Source organism: Macaca nemestrina, chromosome 2 (genome assembly GCF_043159975.1).
Source record: "Macaca nemestrina isolate mMacNem1 chromosome 2, mMacNem.hap1, whole genome shotgun sequence".
Lineage (NCBI taxonomy): Eukaryota > Metazoa > Chordata > Mammalia > Primates > Cercopithecidae > Macaca > Macaca nemestrina.
Genome location: NC_092126.1, coordinates 201300186 through 201320138, shown reverse-complemented (window position 1 = coordinate 201320138; position 19953 = coordinate 201300186). Strand labels below are relative to the sequence as shown.

At 37.9% G+C, this 19953-nt stretch overlaps 1 long non-coding RNA gene across 2 annotated transcripts in view; it reads right to left on the bottom strand.

The window, feature by feature from the left end:
* The window catches only part of LOC139361816 (uncharacterized), a 126807-nt gene that overhangs the window by 82974 nt on the left and 23880 nt on the right, over positions 1–19953 (bottom strand). Inside the window, exons 2-4 of one of the 2 annotated variants that reach the window (XR_011619477.1) lie at positions 13582–13670; positions 3698–3790; positions 139–1301 (exon numbers count right to left, since the gene is read on the bottom strand). This is a non-coding gene — a long non-coding RNA (uncharacterized lncRNA). Of the gene's footprint in view, positions 1–138; positions 1302–3697; positions 3791–13581; positions 13671–19953 lie in introns of those variants that run through there. The other variant, XR_011619478.1, reaches the window with a different exon arrangement.

The following is a 19953-nucleotide window of genomic DNA, read 5'->3' as shown; positions in this document are numbered from 1 at the left end:
ATCCATATGCCAGTTTAAGCTGAAAATTGATTTTGTGTGTAATTGCTGAGGGAGGTAAAAGGTGATAGTAAAAAAGGTGAAGATTTAACAGACACAGACATGATTCATAAACAATAACAATTTATTGAAGCATTCATGAGTGATGGTTCAGAAACTCAAGTTAGTTATTTCACTCAATTCCACCAGATTCTAGGACCTGAATAAAATTAACCATACTAAAAAGAAACTGGTAGACAACAACAAGAATGGTACCATTTATGGGTCACCTAATACGGACTCAGGTACTTGTGCCAAGTTTTTTAAAATTGTAGCAGAATAAACCATCTCAATTGGCTTTAAGTGTATAGTTCAGTAGTGTTAAGCATATCTACACTGCTGTGCATCTATTCTCCAAAGCTCTTCTCATCCTGTGAAACTGACACTCTGTACCCATTAAATAACTCCCTACTTTACCCAACTCCAGCCTCTAGCAATCATCATGCTACCTTCTCTAGCTATGTATTTGGCTACTACAGGGGCCTCATATAAGTGGAATCACAGAGTATTCGTTGTTTATGCGATTAACATAATGTCCTCAGTTTCCTGCATGCATTCCTGCATCCCTTTGTTTTGAAGGCTGAATAATATTCCGTGTCTGTATACAGTACATTTTGCTTCTCCGTGCATCCATCAGTGAACACACGGGTTGTTTCACCTTTTAGCTTTTGTGGGCGCTGCTATGAGCACAGGTGTGTCCATATCTCTTCTATACCCTGCTTTCAATTTTGGGGTATACACCTAAAAGTATAATTGCTGGATCATATGGCAATTCTATTTTTAATGTTTTCCACATTGGCTGCACTGTTTTACATTCCCACCAATTTAATTTTAAAACGATTCTAAAAGTCTGTCAACTTCTAAGAGCCACGAGCTTTTGGACATGTCACAGAGGTTCCTCAAGTCTCAATTTCCTCACCTATAAATGAGAATTGTTACCTCATAGTGCTGCTAGGAGTGGACTGAATGAGATTTTCCTTTAAAGGTATTTATGCTTGTTGCCTAGTAACCATTTAATAATTAATTCCTGAGCAGACACATTAGGCTCTTTGATTTGTTTAAGTGTTTATTCCTGTAGAATCTTTCTTTAGTTGGCTAATTTGAATCATGTTGTGTGAACTCTAGTTATACTCTCTGAAATTAACATCCTCCTTCAGTTGTTCTGTATCCATTGTGGGCTTCTGTCACGCTGGTCTTGTTACCGGTGGTGAATCCATACGCACCTGCAGCAACCTCAATTCTTATCTCCTCGGAAAAGGAAGGGCCTAAGGCAGCAGGAGAAACCGAGGCAAGTTTCAGAGCCAGGTTGAAAACTTATTAACAAGTTTAGAGAGGGAATGAAAGGAAGTAAAGTACACTTGGAAGAGGGCCAAGTCGGTGACTTGAGAGCATCCAGTACCCCGTTTGACATTTGACTTAGGGTTTCACACACTGGCATACTTCCAGGGTCTCGCATCCCTTCTCCTCTTATTCTTCCCTCGGGGTGGCTGTCCGCATGTGCAGTGTCCTGCTAGCGCTCGGGAAGGGCCGCGTGCACAGTGTGTTTTCTGGAGTTGTGCGCATGCTCACTTGAGGTATTCTTCCCTTACCAGTCAAATCTGCCTGGAAGGTCACATACCAATTCAACTCCGCCACGCTGCCTCTTAATGTGCAGGTTTGAGCCCATTCACTCAGTTCCTGAGATCTTACCGGGAAGCTGCTGATCACCAGTTTGGGGATTTTTTCTAGTTATTGAGAGAGTTCTTTTTCCTGGTGCTGACTGTGACCAAGTATTTTAGAGAGACTGTTTAACCATCGCCTGACCATCTCTGATGGTCATCTGAAAGTCCTGGTTGAAGTAGGGGGAAGTGCTCTCCTGTCCTGCTCATGCCTGACTAGCTACCTACTATTACAGTCTGGGCTCTAATTGCTCCATCAGAGTGACCAAGGAATTACCATTCTTTTCTTGAAATTGTATACATTGCATGGCACATATTCACTATTAGTAGAAGTTATCCCTCCTTGCATCCCAACAATGGCCATCCTGTTTCTAAGGTAACAAGTGCTGTTTCAATAGGCTTTACATGAATAGTCACAAGGGATTTTATGTTGTACTTTGGACTTTGGAAGACTGCCGTGATTTTGAGGTTCATACTTTAGATGATTAAAGGAACAAAGGAGGAGAAACAAAATGTTTGTCCACCTTCCATCTCAGGTTTAGTATCTGTCCAGCCTGACCTGAATTAGAAGCAGGACTGGAAATTATTAAGGCAGTGTGGAGAAGCATTTGGGAGTTTTGTAAGGTTATCCCCCTCAGTCTCAAAGCCAATGGCCATGTTTTAGCAACATTGCTTATACCTTAGAGAAAGAAATGCAAAGAATACATTTAGTTGGAGTTTCTCAACAAATGGAACCATGTGCTAATCTGTAGACCTTATTTTAGTCCATTCACATATTTTAAGCCTAGTCAATTTTAAAACTTGTCCAATTACAATTATTAAATAACAATGTAATTATTTGCATCAAAGAATATAAAATTATTTATTTACAATGATATTTAACTTTTCTCATAAAAATGTTTTGGGGAATATACATTTATTGATCTATTTGTAAGCTATGAGAACAAAGTATAAAATATGTGAATTGTAAACTCCTCCTAGAGAAGAGTGTTTGAAAGGAAGACATGGGCAGTTCCATCAAATAAACTGGTTATTGCTAATATGGGGAAGGCTGCTGTGATCTAATTTAACCAAGAAACTGTTGAACATGAATGAAAATCAGGATGGAATGCCATCCTTCCTGTCGATGCCCCTCAGGACAGACCAGGGAAGTTCAAGGATAAGCAGATGGATGCAGATAATTTTTAGCAGAAGACATAGGTTTCATGAGAGAGGAGATAGGAGACTACAATGCTGCACAAACAAAGCTTTTAAACCTTTTTTTTGACGAAAATATATACACAAAATAAGCAACAAATTCCTTGTAAAATGCACATTGGCTTCTCTTTATACACAAAATCAAAATGCAACAAGACTCTTGAAATTCTGCAATAAAAATTATGAATGAAAATAAAAATAGACAAAAGATTTAAGCAAACACTTTACAAAGGAATATGCATACGTGGCCAATGAACACATGAAAAAGTGCCCAACATCATTAAACGTGAGGGAAATGCAAATTAAAACTAAAATGAAATATCACTATGGATGCATTAGAATAGTTAAGATGGAAAAAAAAAAAAAAAAAAAGATTGGCAATGCCAAAATGTTTGTGAGGATGTGATACAATCGGGACACTGGTACTTTGCTGTTAGAGATGGAAAATGATACAACCATTGTTTATTTTATGTCTTTCATTTAAAATGACATTTTTCAAATAAGGAATAATTGAGGGGGATCTGATAAACATAATGTCCAATATCAGTATGAGTAGAAATAATATAGGTTAGTATAAAGAAACGTGATAAATTACATATAATTAGTTTTATTTTTAAAAATCTAGTTCAATGCTACAGTTGAAATGCCTCCTTCTAGTTCAGAATGAGGGATTTTACTCAAAATAGATTTAAATGCAGTGTGAGCTTAACTACTCTGATAAAGCAAAATTGATGTCATAAAGTATTATGTGGCTCTATTTATCTGCGTGGAATGACTCGTATTTTAAAATATTTCCCTTTACTGACCTCAGTAAGGAATAGTTGATAACTTTCTCCTTCATTCCTCACTTTAAAGAGGGCCTTCTGAGTACTCTCCTGAGTTGCCAGTGCTGTGACAGTCTGAGAAAACAGCAAAAGACATAGTAATATCCAGTTTTTCCGTAAGTTTATAGTAGTCAATTACCTGAAATCACCACTACTGGATTAATTTCTTATCTTTAAGGTATTTTCTCCAAAGAGAACTTGTTAAAATAAATATATATTTCAAAATATGAAAGAAACGTGAAATAATTAAAAAGACTTAAGTGGCACGTTTCACATCAAAAGAAGGCTTGGATATTTTCTATATTCTCCTTGGAGATAGGGAAGAATACACTGACAAAAAATTTGAAAGAAACATCTTATGCTCTAATTGCTGGATGGAAAAAGAACCATAAAACCAATATTTTTATATCCTTAAGAAAATGGAAAAGAAAAGTGGGTTAAAAAGAGAATTAGCATTTATCTGTCACCAACTCCAAATAAAGGATTTTATGTACTTTCTAATTGATATACTATCTCATTTCTATATCCACAGCATTTCTAAGAAAAATTTATTATGGTCCTCAATATACAGAAAATGAATTTGTACCTTCCTAAATTCATTTGCTTACTAAGGCAAGAATTGGCAGATTTCTGACTTCTGTTATTTCTACTACCTAAGCTCTACCAATGTCTATATCTTCCATCTGTATCCAGGAAACTCAAATCTTAGTTTTGGAAACTGGCTAACTATAGAAAATACACTTGTGGTTTCTGAAAAGACTATAAATTTAACCTGAGATTCTATCTCATAAAAGCAAGAAAAGAAAAGCAAATAAAACAAAAAGACAGACAACTGAGAATAATAGTGGAAAAATGCACTGTTGGGCCATTGTGAGATCAGGGATTATATTCTATCATATTTTTTGTTTATGATCTTTATATATAAATTAAATATATATGTGATATTAAAACATATTTCAGTAGTTTGGAGATAATTTTCTAAAGAATGACAGAATTATGGTCTCTAGTATACCTTCAATACACTTAACTGAACAGACTCTTAACATTTGGTATATAAACCTGTGTTATCATCTAGTGGTAAAGTGTTAGAAATACAGACACAGACTCCCTGAATCCCCAGAAGCTAATTCATGAATCCAGAAAGTGCAACATATCATACAAACAATATGGTCTAATTGCATTCAGCTAGGTTCTCAAATATATACAGATAAAGTTGGATCACAATGAAGGTTGATAAAAGCTTAAATCTGTGCATTTAATGTTCTGTGAAGGTGTGAATAATGCTACCTTCAGAGTTGGGTGGGAAAAGTTTTATTACTTTTATTCAAATTTAAACAATAGGTAAGAAATAGCTTTCCGGATTAAGCACTGGAAAACCACAAAGCCTATGAAACATTGATGCCCAAAAATATGCCCAAAAACGAAAGTGGGAAAATTAAAATAATGGACTATAACTTAGATACAAGCACTATTCTTTCCTGAGAAGAGGAAAACACTGCCAACATGGTGTAACAGACTTGGTCTTTCTCCTAGTGTTTCCCTAAAATTCTCATGAGAAGGAACACTGATAAGATGCAAACATATCAGTAGTACATTGTGGCACATAAGTCCATGAATGCCGTTTCTTTTGGATCAGCAACGAATATAAGAGACTAAGACAGGAAATGGGTACATTATCAATCCTTCCCACACACATTCTCTCAGCACCTGTCATGCCAGTCTCTCTATAAGTTACAAGAGCTAAAGCAAATCAGTAAAGATCTAATGGGGGAAGAACTGACACACAATTACAATCCAAAATAAATGGCATGATAAAGAACTGTGCAACATCTGTGAGCCACAAACGAAAATAAAAAACTGAAATTGGGAGCAAAGAGAAGCGTATGAAAGAGGTATTAATTGAACTTAGCATTGAATTATGAGTGAAGACTTAACAGCTATCTGAGATGGAGAGGATTAGAGGCCTAGAAACATTAAAAAAGCTGTTCCGCTTGAAAAACAGTAAGAAGCTTGAAGAAGGCAAGCTCATGTGTGATGCTGCAGTAAGAAATTCTGGGCGGTCAGAGAGTAATAGCTGATGTGCAGTAGGTGGAATCGTGGAAATGATGAACAGAGAAGATAATCAGGGAAGAAAAAGTCCAACTGAAACTCAAGCTATTGACTTATTGTATGCTTTGTTTTTATATTTTCGTAATTTTGTCATCAATTTAAAGGAATAAACTTTTAGAAGTTAAACTCCTTGGAAGCATTTTGTCTATTTCGGTCAGTACTGAATTCCTCAATGCTTAGAAAAGTACCTGGCACATAGCAGCAGATGAATGAATATGTAAATATTTGTAAATTGAAACTTAAAAATATTCAGTAAATATTTATTGAGCCCTTGATATGTGCTGGCACTGTAACATATAGTAAGCATGTTGACCTTTTGCCCAAGAAGATTAAGTTAAAGATAACTTATAACGGGTGACAAACAAGCTTTTTCAAATGCCTGGGAAATCTACCAGAAGGGCACTACTGAATATGTGTATTACTCTCTTTTGAGTGAGAGCATTTTATTATCATGAATAATCACATGAGACCCTTGATCACTTGAAATGTGTCTATTCCAATTTGAGATGGCCATAAATATAAAAGTCACACAAGATTTTGAAAGCTTGGTGCAAACAAAGAGAATACAAATATCTCAGCAAATAATTTTGTATTGGTTGCATGTTGAAATGGTAATATTAAATATACTGTCTTAAATAAAATATCTCATTAAAATTAACTTACCCCTTTCTTTTTACTATATATGTGGTTGCTAAAAAAAATGGAAAATTACATACACAGCTGGCTTTATATTTCTACCAGACAGTGCTCTGCTAAAAATCAAAGATTGAATTGTTATTCTCAAAGTATGGGTTGAAATGCCTCTTTACATTTAAATTTCAGACTATATTAATTTTGAATACTGAGGCTACAGATGAATTTGCTAAACAACTTAAGTGACTTAAGTGAGTTGTACAATTAAGAACAACTGTACTCGATTCTATAGGCAGTAACCTAATTCAATACTTGATGATTCAGGTACAGATATAGAGAACCAATCTTGAGCCTTCACAAAGCTTAAGATTTCTTGCTGACTGGAGGGAAAGTAAGAAACTTTCAATAGCTTTTTCTGCAGGTATTCAGATTTGACCTAGTGCCCCAGTTTATAAATGGAATCAATTTCTTTGTGAAGTTCCACTACTTCCTGGATGCAGGAAAATAGTGCAAGCACTGAAATGGCAGAATTGGAGAATAAGATCTACGCTGCTAGTTAGCGAGCTTTGAGACCTCTCTGTCAGAGCTGTATGATTGTGACCCAGTGTGTGCTTCCTGATGGGAAGTGTTTTCCCTTGGGCCAACTCTGCTGCCAGAAATTTCAGAATACTATTTGAGGTGTGTGCATTCATGTGAAATAGCAGTATTGTGAAAATTCAACTTGGCAATTCTATGCAGTATGGAAGCAGGAATCAAATAGATGAGGAAGAAATGGGGATGCTGGAGCATGGCTAACAGCAGGGATGGCTGGACGTTATTCTGGTCTAGGAAAGTTGTGAAGGAGCTTTATCTAGGATGAACAAATAACTGTTTAAAGAGCATGTAGACTCACTCAAGGCATTTGCAAGACAGAAGGAATCAGAAATCCAACAAACTGCAATGTAACATGAGAAAAAATATTGGTAGATGATCTAGCTCTTAACACTCTTTCTGTCAGTGCCAAAGTTGAGTTCACACATGGTCAATATTCAGTCTGAATTTCAGGCAGGGAATTCATTGTTGGTTCACTGTAGTTATTAATGGTATTTGCCAAATAGTCCCAATTCTCTCCACTTCCTGACACATAATAGAATTTTATTTCCTGGAAATCTTGTGGTTTGATGGAAACAGGTGACTAATTGTATCCAAAAATTCATGTGTATTACTCCCTTTTGAGTGAGAGCATTTTATTATCAATTCAATATTATGTGGAATCTAAGATCCACAATATGCTGAGTCACATTGATTACACTACCTTTGACATAATAAGTAGAAACTAACCAGAATTAGACTTTCCATCTAACTTATTTATTATAGGGTTATGTGACATGACAAAAATCTATTTAATATAAAAGTTATTCAATATAAAAGGCTACCCAATCAACTAGACTAAAATTTTTCCATCTATACACAAACACATACATTTTTTTGGACCAGAAGTAAGGGAAGTACAGTGCCTTAACCCATAGGCTTTTTTCCCACAGACCTTCAATCAGTGTTGAGGTTTCCTGATAGGTATTTATCCTCTCTCTTTCTCTAGTAGACGCCTACATTGTCACCATGAATTGAATGCAATATGAGGACTCTCATCTGAATGATACTCAGGGTTCTGGCCTTTTTCAAATACTAGGAAAGTCAGGAGACAGCATCCACATCTGCAGTGGGAACAAGAGCCATCAATCTAAGAAAGCCCAAGGTTTATCTATCTGTAGTGAGAATTTCCATTTCTGTGATTTTTCCCCCAAAGTTGGTGTTGTTTATTTCCTTGTGACTAGCTATTGCGAAATAGTTGGTAGAATGTGTTGATCTGATAATTAATTCAACTACATCTAGCTTTGCGACCCCACTTTTCTGGTGGTAGATTTTAGAGATAATCAAATTAAGCAAAACTCATATATTGACACTAATAAAATATTCTCTTATATGGGACTTCATAACATTTTAGACCCTTGTATACATTGAGGATAGTTCCAGAGCTCTCTTTTTCCTATGGCATAATAATTTTCAAGGCCCAAAATAGTGGCTTCTCTATCAGCTTTGGTCTCTGATGGACTACAGTTAAAGATTTCCATCATTAGGCTGGGCGCCGTGGCTCAGCCTGTAATCCCAGCACTGTGGGAGGCCGAGCTGGCAGATCACGAGGTCAGAAGATCGAGACCATCCTGGCTAACACGGTGAAACCCCGTCTCTACTAAAAATACAAAAAATGAGCCGGGCGAGGTGGCGCCGCCTGTGGTCCCAGCTCCACGGGAGGCTGAGGCAGGAGAATGGCGGGAACCCGGGGGGCGGAGCTTGCAGGGAGCCAAGATGGCGCCGCTCACTCCAGCCTGGGCGACAAGCGAGACTCCGTCTCAATAAATAAATAAATAAAAGAAAAAAAGATTTCTGTTATTAGTAATCAGAAAGGTATAGACAAAAGAAAAGAATATCATTTCTGGTGTTACTGGTCTGGATTGTGATCTTGGTTACAATATTTACTAGTTGTGTTGCCATAGGAAAGTAAACTCTCCTCTCTGAGTCTTGATTCCTTCATCTTTAAAATAAAGCTAATCATGGCAACCCAGTGAACGATTATGAAGAACAAATGAGATGAAACAAAGGAAAGCCATTCCACAGATGATCAGTGATTCACATTATGATAGGCAGTAGATACGACATTTTCTTTTTGTCTCTAGTTATAGATTTTCCATTTGGTTCCTTTTTGTATTTTTCACTTTTTTAATGTTTAATTTTGAATTTTAGTGGGTACAGAGATATGTATTTCTCTGGGTACATAAGATGTTTTGATACAGGCATGCAATGTGTAATAATCATATCATGGAAAGTGGGGTATCCATCCATTCAAGCATTTCTCCTTTGTTCTACAAAAAATCCAGTTACCTTTTTTTAGTTAGTTTTAAATGCACAATTAAATTATCATTAACTAGAGTCACCCTGTTATGCTATCAAATATTAGGTCTTATTCATTCTTTCTAACTAATCTTTTTGTACCCATTAACCATCCCCACCTTCTCCCACCCCCACTGCCCTTTCTAGCCTCTGGTAATCATCCTTCCCTCTATTTCCATGAATTCAGTTGCTTTGATTTTTAGATCCCACAAATAAATGAGAAAATGTGATGTTTGTCTTTCTGTGCCTGGCTCATTTCACTTGATATAATGATCTCCAGTTCCATCCATGTTGTTGCAAAAGACAGAATTTTATTCTCTTATATGGCTGAATAGTACTCCATTGTGTACAGGTACAACTATTTTTTATCCATTCATCTGTTGAAGAACACTAGGTGGCTTCCAAATCTTGGCTACTGTGAAGGGTACCGCAACAAACATGGAAGTTCAGCTATCTCTTTGACATGTTGGTTTTCTTTCTTTTGGGTACATATGCAGTAGTTGGATTGCTGGGTCATATGGTAGCTCTATTTTTAGTTTTTGAGAAACTTTCAAGTTGTTTTCCATAATGGTTTTACTAATACACATTCCCACCAACAGTGTACCAGCGTTCCCTTTTCTTCACACCCTCACAGGTGTTTGTTATTGCCTGTCTTTTCTATGTAAACTATTTTAACTATGTTAAGATAACATCTCATTGTAGTTTAGATGTGCATTTCTGAAGATCAATTATGTTAGTATCTTTTCCTATGCCTGTTTGCCATTTTTATGTCTTCTTTTGAGAAATATCTATTCAAATCTTTTGGCCATCTTTTGATTGGATTATTAGATTTATTTCCAGTAGAGTTGTTTGAGCTCCTTAGATATTCTGTTTATTAATTCCTTGTTAGATGGATAGCTTGCAAATATTTTCTCCCATTGTGTGGGTTGCCTTTTCACTTTGTTGATTGTTTTCTTTGCTGTACAGAAGCTTTTTAACTTGATGCGATTTCATTCGTACATTTACTCAAGAAAATTCTGTCCAGACCAATGGCTTGGAGTTTTTCCCCAACGTTTCTTGCAGTAGTTTCCTAGTTTGGGGTCTTTGATTTAGGTCTTTAATCCATCTTGGTTTTTGTATACAGTAAGAGACAGGCGTCTAGTTTTATTCTTCAGCATATAGATATCCAGTTTTCTCAGCATCATCTATTAAAGAGATTGTTTTTTCCCCAGTGTTTGTCCTTGACATCTTTGTCAAAAATGAGTTCAGCATACGGGTGTGGATTTGCTTCTGGGTTCTCTAGGCTGTGCCATTGGCCTATGTGTCTGTTTTTCTTCCAGTACCATTTTGTTTTGGTTACTATAACTCCATGGTATGATTTAAAGTCTGGTAATGTGATTCTTCCAGTTTTATTCTTTTTGCTTAGGATAGCTTTGGCTATTCTGGGTCTTTTGTCATTCCATATAAATTTTAGGATTGTGTTTTGTACTCTAAATTATCTTTCAATGTAAGACCTCTATATGCTCACTAGCATTTGAATAATGATAAAGTTAAAGTGAAGTTGAAGCTGGTCCTTAGCTTTGCAGTTAGATGACGTGGCCATCAAATGAAATAGAGATTATGAAATAAGGGGAAGGCTGCATCCTGCAGTTGTCTCATTGAATAGAATAAGTAATTTGCATGACTGGTTAAAAAATTCGGGTATCCTTCCTCTACATTGACTTTAGGAATGCAATTTCTCATTTACACCTTACGTATGGTACTCAGTCTCCTTTTCTTCCTCGATACATAAATGCCTATATTAACTTCATGTTTGCCTAAATCTAATAGACTGTTCTCTCCTAGCCTTGAAAATCCTTCTCATATCTTTTTAATTTTTTTTTTTTAATTTTTATTTTTTTTGAGACGGGAGTCTGGCTCTGTGGCCCAGGCTGGAGTGAGCGGCGCCATCTTGGCTCCCTGCAAGCTCCGCCCCCGGGTTCCCGCCATTCTCCTGCCTCAGCCTCCCGAGGAGCTGGGACCACAGGTGCCGCCACCACGCCCGGCTGGTTTTTTGTATATTTAGTAGAGACGGGGTTTCACCGTGTTAGCCAGGATGGTCTCGATCTACTGACCTCGTGATCCGCCCGCCTCGGCCTCCCAAAGTGCAGGGATTACAGGCGTGAGCCACCGCGCCCGGCCCCCCTTCTCATATAATTCTTTTTTTTTTTTTTTTTTTTTGAGACGGAGTCTCGCTCTGTGGCCCAGGCTGGAGTGCAGTGGCGCGATCTCGGCTCACTGCAAGCTCCGCCTCCCGGGTTCCCGCCATTCTCCCGCCTCAGCCTCCCAAGTAGCTGGGACTACAGGCGCCCACAACCGCGCCCGGCTAGTTTTTTGTATTTTTAGTAGAGACGGGGTTTCACCGTGTTAGCCAGGATGGTCTTGATCTCCTGACCTCGTGATCCACCAGCCTCGGCCTCCCAAAGTGCTGGGATTACAGGCGTGAGCCACCGGCCCGGCCTCTCATATAATTCTTTAAAATTGCTCACCACTCACTGCACTCAGCAAATGTTAAGTTTTAATTGTGAAGACTCATTGTCTTTTGCCTCACGCTACTTTTTCTCTGCCAAGGCTGCACAGCAAGAACACAGACTCTTGCTCCAGCATCTGCTTTACTTTCTGTTTTTCCTTTGACACCATTAGATTTCTGTCTTTACACTTATTCTGGACTTTAGGAGAAGATCAACCCCTGAGTCAGACACTGCATTTGTTGGTACAAAATTGGATGTTCTTTCTGCTCTATTTCACTTTTCACAGTATTTTGGCTCTGGTAATCCTATCCCTGTCTTACTCAACTTGAAGTCTGAGCAATACATAGTCTGTAGTCTAACAATATTTTGATTTTTAACTATGATGTAAGCATTTTACTAAGCATTTAGTTAGGGTCTATATTTGGTCAACAGAAAGAAAGATGCTTAATTTATTTTCCTGGAAAAGTTTCATTCATTCATTCACCAATAGTAGTTTACTTACTAAATACCTAACAGTAAAGGAGGTGTCCAAGAAGGAAAAAGAAAATTGTCCTTTAATGAATTTACAGTCTAGCTGAATAAAAAAGAATAGTCTATTTATCATTTTAGTTTCATTTTATTAAAAATACTTCAATTCCCTTTTTTTTCACCTTTAGATTAAATGAATTTGGCAACAGCCTAACATATTTGGGCCATGTACAGAGTCAATCTAAAAACGTAAGATTTTAATGAAGAACATTCTAATAGTAATTATTAAAGTAAAAATCTCTGTTTTCTTTATATCTTTATTTAATTTTCTTTAGAAATATAATTTTGAATATTTGTCAATTTAATATGTAGTTAGATAAAAACCTACTCATGATTTCTTAAGTTCAGGACTCTACAGGGTGTACAAATGAATAACTGATGGAATTTACAATGAATTCAAAGAAGAAAATAACCATTTGGATTTATTAATTTTATTGCCCTCAAAGTTTACTTCAATTCTCAACTTAATTGTCCTATGGGTATCTATCCTTTTTTGGTTTTACTTGCTTCACACACACACACACACACACACACACACACACACAAACAATACTCATATATCATGAACATCCACACATTTCAATTTAATCCAATAGAAAACTCTCATTCACCAAAAGCTTTGTTTGATTTCCATACTTTTGAAGGCCTTCTCAGATCTATTTTCCTGCTGTCCTATTTTCTTTCAGCTTTATCCTTAAGAAAGCCTCTCTGTGATTTGAAACATTTTCCACTGTCTATTGCAATGGTTAACTTTTTATATTTATACCAATAATATGATGCATTTAAGCACTCTGCTGTGTTTTGATAAGATTCATAGGGGTCTAGGCATTTCCAGCTATATAAAAATGTTCAAAAAATAAAGCATGAGGGCAAAACTAAATGCCCTGCTGACCAAAAGAGTTCAGAAGACACGGTCGAATCCTGATCTATAGAAGCATTTTCTGAAGATGGGAGCCACGCAGAAGGCTTCATTAACTTCCAAACACTTCAAAATGAAAAGCAGGAAGAAAGTATCTTGGAAAGATTGGACAGCAAGACAACACACTAAACAGGATACACATTATGATAAGTAAAGGGGGTTGTTTGATTTAAGGAGTATTGTTTTCACTTTCCTTTTTAATGAAAATGGAGAATAAACTGGTAGCTTCGAGAGAGAAAAATAAAGTATTATACTTTTACCAGATATTGATCACTTATGCTTGCTGACTCATATCTTCTAGCCCTCTAAGTTTCAACACCAAGAAAGAGGGAAAAACACTCTTCTCACACTATAATGAACAAAGAAAAAAAGAGGAATAATGTAATTCTTCATAAAATTTCAGAAAAAAAAAGTAACAATTGAAGCTTATCATCCTGTTCAAATATAATCTGTAAGAAGAAATTATAGTTAGTGAGCCTTGCAGCATACACAGGACGCAGGATGTTGTAGTTTTTATAATATTATCTTAATATATCATTAGTGATTTAGCAATTCTAAATGTTAAATTTCTCACTTGCCCTTGGAGGTCATGCTATAAACTATTTGAAAAGTAATTTATTCAGATATGTTAGGAAACGTGAGTTCAACAGTGAATAACTTCTAAAAATATTTTATCATAAGGGAACAGAAAAATATCAACTGCAGAGCAGAAAAATATTCTGTTTCCTACCACCTTTGCCAGGATAAAGACTATTTTTTAAATAATTAATTAGGAGGCCATTAGACTGGGGTGGCTCCAGTGCCCTGGGTTTATATGTGAGCAAACCAAATCCAATTCAATGTAAACAGTCATTTTCTAGGCCAATCAGAAACTGCCACCTAACTCCTAAGGAATTTCCACTCCTGAAGCTGCACCAATCAGAAACTGCAAATTAACCTCTAAGTAGGAACTTTTCCCGGGAGTGCTCTCAATAAGGCTACTGCTCCCCTTTAGTCAATCAAAAATTTTCTTTTTTGTTCTGATTCTGCAGAGACCTATTAAAGCCTTCCCTCTGTGGCCCTTTATTAGATCCCCAAACCCTCTGTGGTCTGGAGCTACACAATTCATGAATCACTGTCTGTTCAAATAAACTTTGTAAAATTTCTATGTGCCTTAGTTTATGTTTTGGAACTGCCTAAAGGTCATTTCTCATGTCTACAACTTGGCTGCGTCTCATACTAATTGAGGTAAATAAAAGATAGAATGTTCCCAACATCAAAATAATAGGCAAATAAATAAATAAATAACAGCGAAAAACTTCTCAGGACCAATTACATGACTACATTAGGTAAAATAAATTTTTTCACTATTATTTTAACCCAAATCACTAATAGAAAAAAATTAGAGATGGGCTCTCGCTGTGTTGCCCAGGCCATCTTCAAACTCCTCTCCTCAAGTAATCCTTCCACCTCAGCCTTTAGAACAGCTATCATTATAGGTGTATGCCATTACGCTTGGCTTTCCAAATCCCTACATTTTAAGTCTCAATTTTCTGATTTATTTTTCAACTGGTGACAGAACTTTTTAATGTATTGGGATAGTTTTGATCACTATTCCAACTATCCACATGACAGAAGAGGCTCCTGGATACACGTCTTTTGTAATTCTCTTGACACTGCATGTACCAGAGACTTTATGGCATCAGAGGCTGTGCCACAGAAAGTCATTCAAAATCGACTCAAATTTTCTTTTCACTCTTATTAGTGGAAACTAACACATCATACTATTAACATAATTAATTTGACCTAAAAGCTACATACAAAACTTTCTTAACAGAGGGAAATTATTTCTTTAAATATACTCAAACTAAACTTTAAATAGATATGCTTCATTACAAGTCAAGAAAGAAAAATGAGGCCAAATTAAATTTGAATGAAGCTAATGTAAATTTGAAGTTATTACCTCTTTCCTTTTAACATGTTAGGTGGATTCTGACAACAAAGACATTCAGACTTACAATTTAGTTATGTGAAATACTAATGACGATTACCTTGGAAACAGTTACAGTTTCTCAGAAATCTACTTATGAAATCAAAACACAAATGCAATCATAACATTCTCTCTTACAATAGAAGCATAGGAAGCAATAAATGGTTGGGTCTGGAAATAAACTATCTATAATTTTGGTAGATGTGCATTTCTACCCCTCAGTTACTGACCTATCACCAAGGAGAGAAAGGTCAAGTCCATATTCAACTCACTCCACCTGCTAAAACTTGCCAATAGATTAAAAAAGGAAAATATAAGAATTAATGTGGAGAAGTATAATATTTCAAAGGAGATATCAATGAGCCAATATCCAAGTTTTTAAATTAAATTCAGATGTTCACTGAGCCAATGACATTGTCATTTGCAGTGTGTACGTGTGTGTGTGTGTGTGTGTGTGTGTGTGAGAATCTCAACAAATAGGTCAACAGAGGGTTATGGAAATTGGCAGTTGCTAGCAGTCATTAAGCCACACTTGAAAAACAACTTTTCAGAGAAAAAAGTCCACAAAAGAAGTAAGTCAAATAATTCATCATCTTCCATCAAGATTTAAGGCTATAAATTTGCTCATAATTATTTAAACTAATTGTGAGCAAAAGACTTGAATGCATTATGACAATTAGACTATGCCTTAAAAATGTAGAATCAGACAACCTTGACAGCCGCTTCACTTGAACTATTGAGTCATTTCAGTTGAAAATATTCCCAAAAGAAGAAAAAAATTAATATTCTGTGGAGCTGCATGCAAGATGGAAGCCCTCTGAACTACCTGAAGGGTTCAAGGCAGGTTTAGCCCTTCTGGACTCTGACTGTGTCTACAAAAGCAAAGTGAAGTGAAGAAGTAAAGCAATTATCCTGATTAACCAAGCAAAAAATAATTCCCTGCAAGTCAGAAACAGGCAAATGGTGAAGCATGAATTATCCAGCTTTACTATACTATATATGTTGGCCAAACTCATCAAACAACACTATTTTACTTTACATTGTTTGTGTAGACAATTTAAATAACCTAATAATATTGTGAAAGATAGCTAACCTCAAACCTTAAGTGTGCCTACATTTCTTCCCATAACATGGAGATGAAGGAAAGGTTTATTTCAGGAGACCTAGCACATATTGAAATCCGATGAAGATGAAGGGGCATTCCAACATTGCGAACGAGAATGCTATGTCTCTAATGACCACATAGTCTTCATAAGCACCCTAGGCTAGAAAGAAGTATGAAGCTAGGTCAATAATAGAGTAGAGGCCATGGATAAATCAGTGATGTATGTCTTACTTCAATCTCAGAAAACTCACACTTACGTAGGGGAGCCTAACCAAATAAAATATCCAAAGAGGAGGAGATAAAATAAATTCAAGTTTTGAATATGTTGCAATGGAACCAGATGAAAGGTTGAGTACGGAGAGATCTACTTTAGGGTAGTCAGTGAAATCCCCCCGAGATGTATTAGGTATTTCAAATATTCCATAACAAATGACCTCAAATCGAGTAGCTTAATGCAACACCATTTATGCAATCCTGAGTCAGGAATCTGGGATCTGCTTAGTTTGGTCCTTTTAATTTAGGGTATCTCACAAGACTCTAATCAAAGTTTCAGCCAGATGTAGGGTCCCATCTGGAAACTCGACTGAGAAAGGAATTTCTTCCAAGTTCATTTACATGGTTGTTTACAAGATTCAGTTTCATTTGGGTTACTGGACTGAGGGCTTCATCCAATGGCTGCGGGCCAGGGGCTGCTCCATCCTTCCCACATGGAATTGCAAACATAACAACCTATTTCATCAAAGCCAGCAAGAGAGAGAATCTGCTAGCAAGACAAAAGTCAGATCTTTGTAATCTCATTGCAGCAGTGACATCCTCTCTGGGATGAGATATCCTATTGGCTAGAAGAAAGTTACTAAAATGAAGGAGATAACACAAGGCCATGCATACCAGAAGGCAGGGATCATGTGGGGCCATATTAGACACAATTTACCACAGAAGATGTCACCTAAACCTAACCCTTGGAAAAGTAAGAGAAAGAGAATCCCAGGCAACAGGAAATACCAAAGTCCTGAGATTTAAATAAATAAATAAATACTCTTTAGTGTTCAAGAAATTGAAATAAGACAGAATAATAGAAAATTATAAATCATGAGGAAAGTGTTAAAAGATGAATTGGAGAGACAAGCTGAAGTCAGGCCATGAACATCCTCTTAGACCATGGTAAACAGTTTAGTTTTATTCCAAGTGTGAGGAAATCTATTCACAGTTTTTAGCAGAGGTGTTGCATGATCTCGTTTACTTGCTAAGTGGATAACTGAGGCTGTTGTGTGAAAAATGGAAAGGATGTCACAGTAGTGGTGGTAATGAGATGGTAATGAAGACAAGATAATTGAGACTATTCTGGACTGAGTGAGGTGACAGAGGCAAGCGATAAAAGAAGAGACATTATTCAAGTTGTATCTTAGAAGTGGAACCAACCTGGCTTAAGTACGATAGGTGAGGAAAAGGGGAATTTAATTGCTGCTAAATTTCTGGCATAAACAGCTTGATTGTATTATTAACTGAGACGCACAAGACTGTGGAGTGGGAATGAAAACACAATTTGACCAGAAAAAAATCCCAGGTTTAATTTTGGACATGTTAAATTTGAGACGTTTGTAAGACTTCCAGTGGAGATGTCAAATAGGTAGTGGGAAATAATCTGAAACTCAGACAAAAGATCATGTTGCAAATTTATCTGCATGATATTAATGAATTTTACACATAATCACTCTAGAGGATAATGCACTATTAAATATATATGTATTTGATATGTATATATACATATATATTTGATAATCTTTTTTCTTAAGATGACAGATTAGAGGCATTGTTAGCATACTCTCCCACTTGGAAGGACAAAATAGTGTTTAGAAATTCACACTGTGAACTTTTTTTCAAGAAGCAACACAGGAACGGAACAAGAAAGGATCTACAGACCCTTTGACGGAAGCAGGCGGCTGCAGCCTACACCGTGAGTCAGGCGAAGGGCTGCAAGTCGCCAGTGTGACAGGGGGAGAGACTGCATCTGGGGTACACCCCCCAACCAAGGACCCTGGGAGTCCAGGCCATGGAGGAAAACCCTAACTCCACCCAGCACAGGAACTGACTTGTAGAGGGCTGTAGAATTTAACAATAGAAGCAGCATCAGGAAGACCCTTGCAGACACTCCCAGATTCTAGTGTGGATCAAGTAAACCCATAACCATTCCTTACTGCTCCTCACAGGGGACCCTGCAGAGGACAGCCAAAAGAGTGCAGGCAGTGGTCGCAGGTTGAACGAAGTCCTGAACGGGGTTTCACAACATAACCTCCTGTGGTGACAAACTTCCTTGGTCAGGGCCGGGGCAGCAAAGAGTGAAAAGCCAGCTGCACCTGCGAGTGCATAAGTCAAGGGTGCAGTTGTGGGTACAGGAGCCAGGGGCCCAGCTTGGCAGTGGACAGGGAAGGGTGTGACCTGAAAACGGTGGCTGCTGTCCCCAGAGGAAAGCTTATGACTCAGGGCAGTGGAGAGTTCTGAGTACAGGCTGACTGGAACTCAGCTCACCTCTGCCAGTGGAACACCACAGGAGAGTATCTGCCTCCTCAAATGTGTGGGAACCATGTGGGGCTTACCACTCACCACTGCTCCCCACTCCCTGTGCAAACTCTTCTGGGCAGCAGGGGCAGCAACACTCCCCTCTGAAATATCAACCCAGTGGCCCGAGAAATGTTCCTGTCCCTTGAGACCCACAGGGGCTGCTGCTTGCCCTGTAGGCAGAGACTCCCAGCACAAACCTTCCTGATGCGGCCCCCACCTGGCTTTGCCCCACCACCTGCCCTGGTAGCTTCACACAAAAGACAGAAACTCTTGGGTGCTATATGGCCCTGACCATTATCTGAGAAACTAGAACACTCTCCCTGGGCAATATAAGGCAAGCAAAAATCCCACTGCTACTACCACAGCTGGTTCTCTTGTGCGAGCACCACCTCCTGGCTGGAGGCCAACCAACACAGTCCATTACAGCATCTCCTGGTAGAATAACACTGTGCCCAGGAAGGAGAAAATGACTGTGCAATCTCAGCTATCACCACTGCTTGCACCACTCTGGCTAACCAGGAGGTCCTGAGTCCGTCCACATGACCAGTTCGCTACTATTATAACTGGCATTCAAGAAAGCCAACATACTAAGGCTATCAATAACCAGGAAATCTCATAAAGTCTATGTCATGCCCCTGCCATCTCAGAGCTGATTCTGCCACCCACTGCTGGGAAACTTGAGAACTTGTCACAGCACCAGATCCCCTGCAGACATTTCTGAGCACCAGCGCGGACTGTGGCAAATTCCCTGGGCCTCTAGACCCAGAGGAGCAATAACACTCAGAGTAGTCTGGCTCCCAGGGACTCCGACTCCTAGGGGAAGAGGGAGCACACCACATCAAGGGAACACCCTGGGGGACAAAAGAATCTAGGCAGCAGGCCTTAAGCACCAGATCTTTTCACTGGTGAGAATTTTCTTTAACCAGAGCCACAGTTGCAGTGCTGGGTTCAGCAGGGAAAGTCTTCAGCTCTAACCCAACATTCAGACAACCCTGTTTC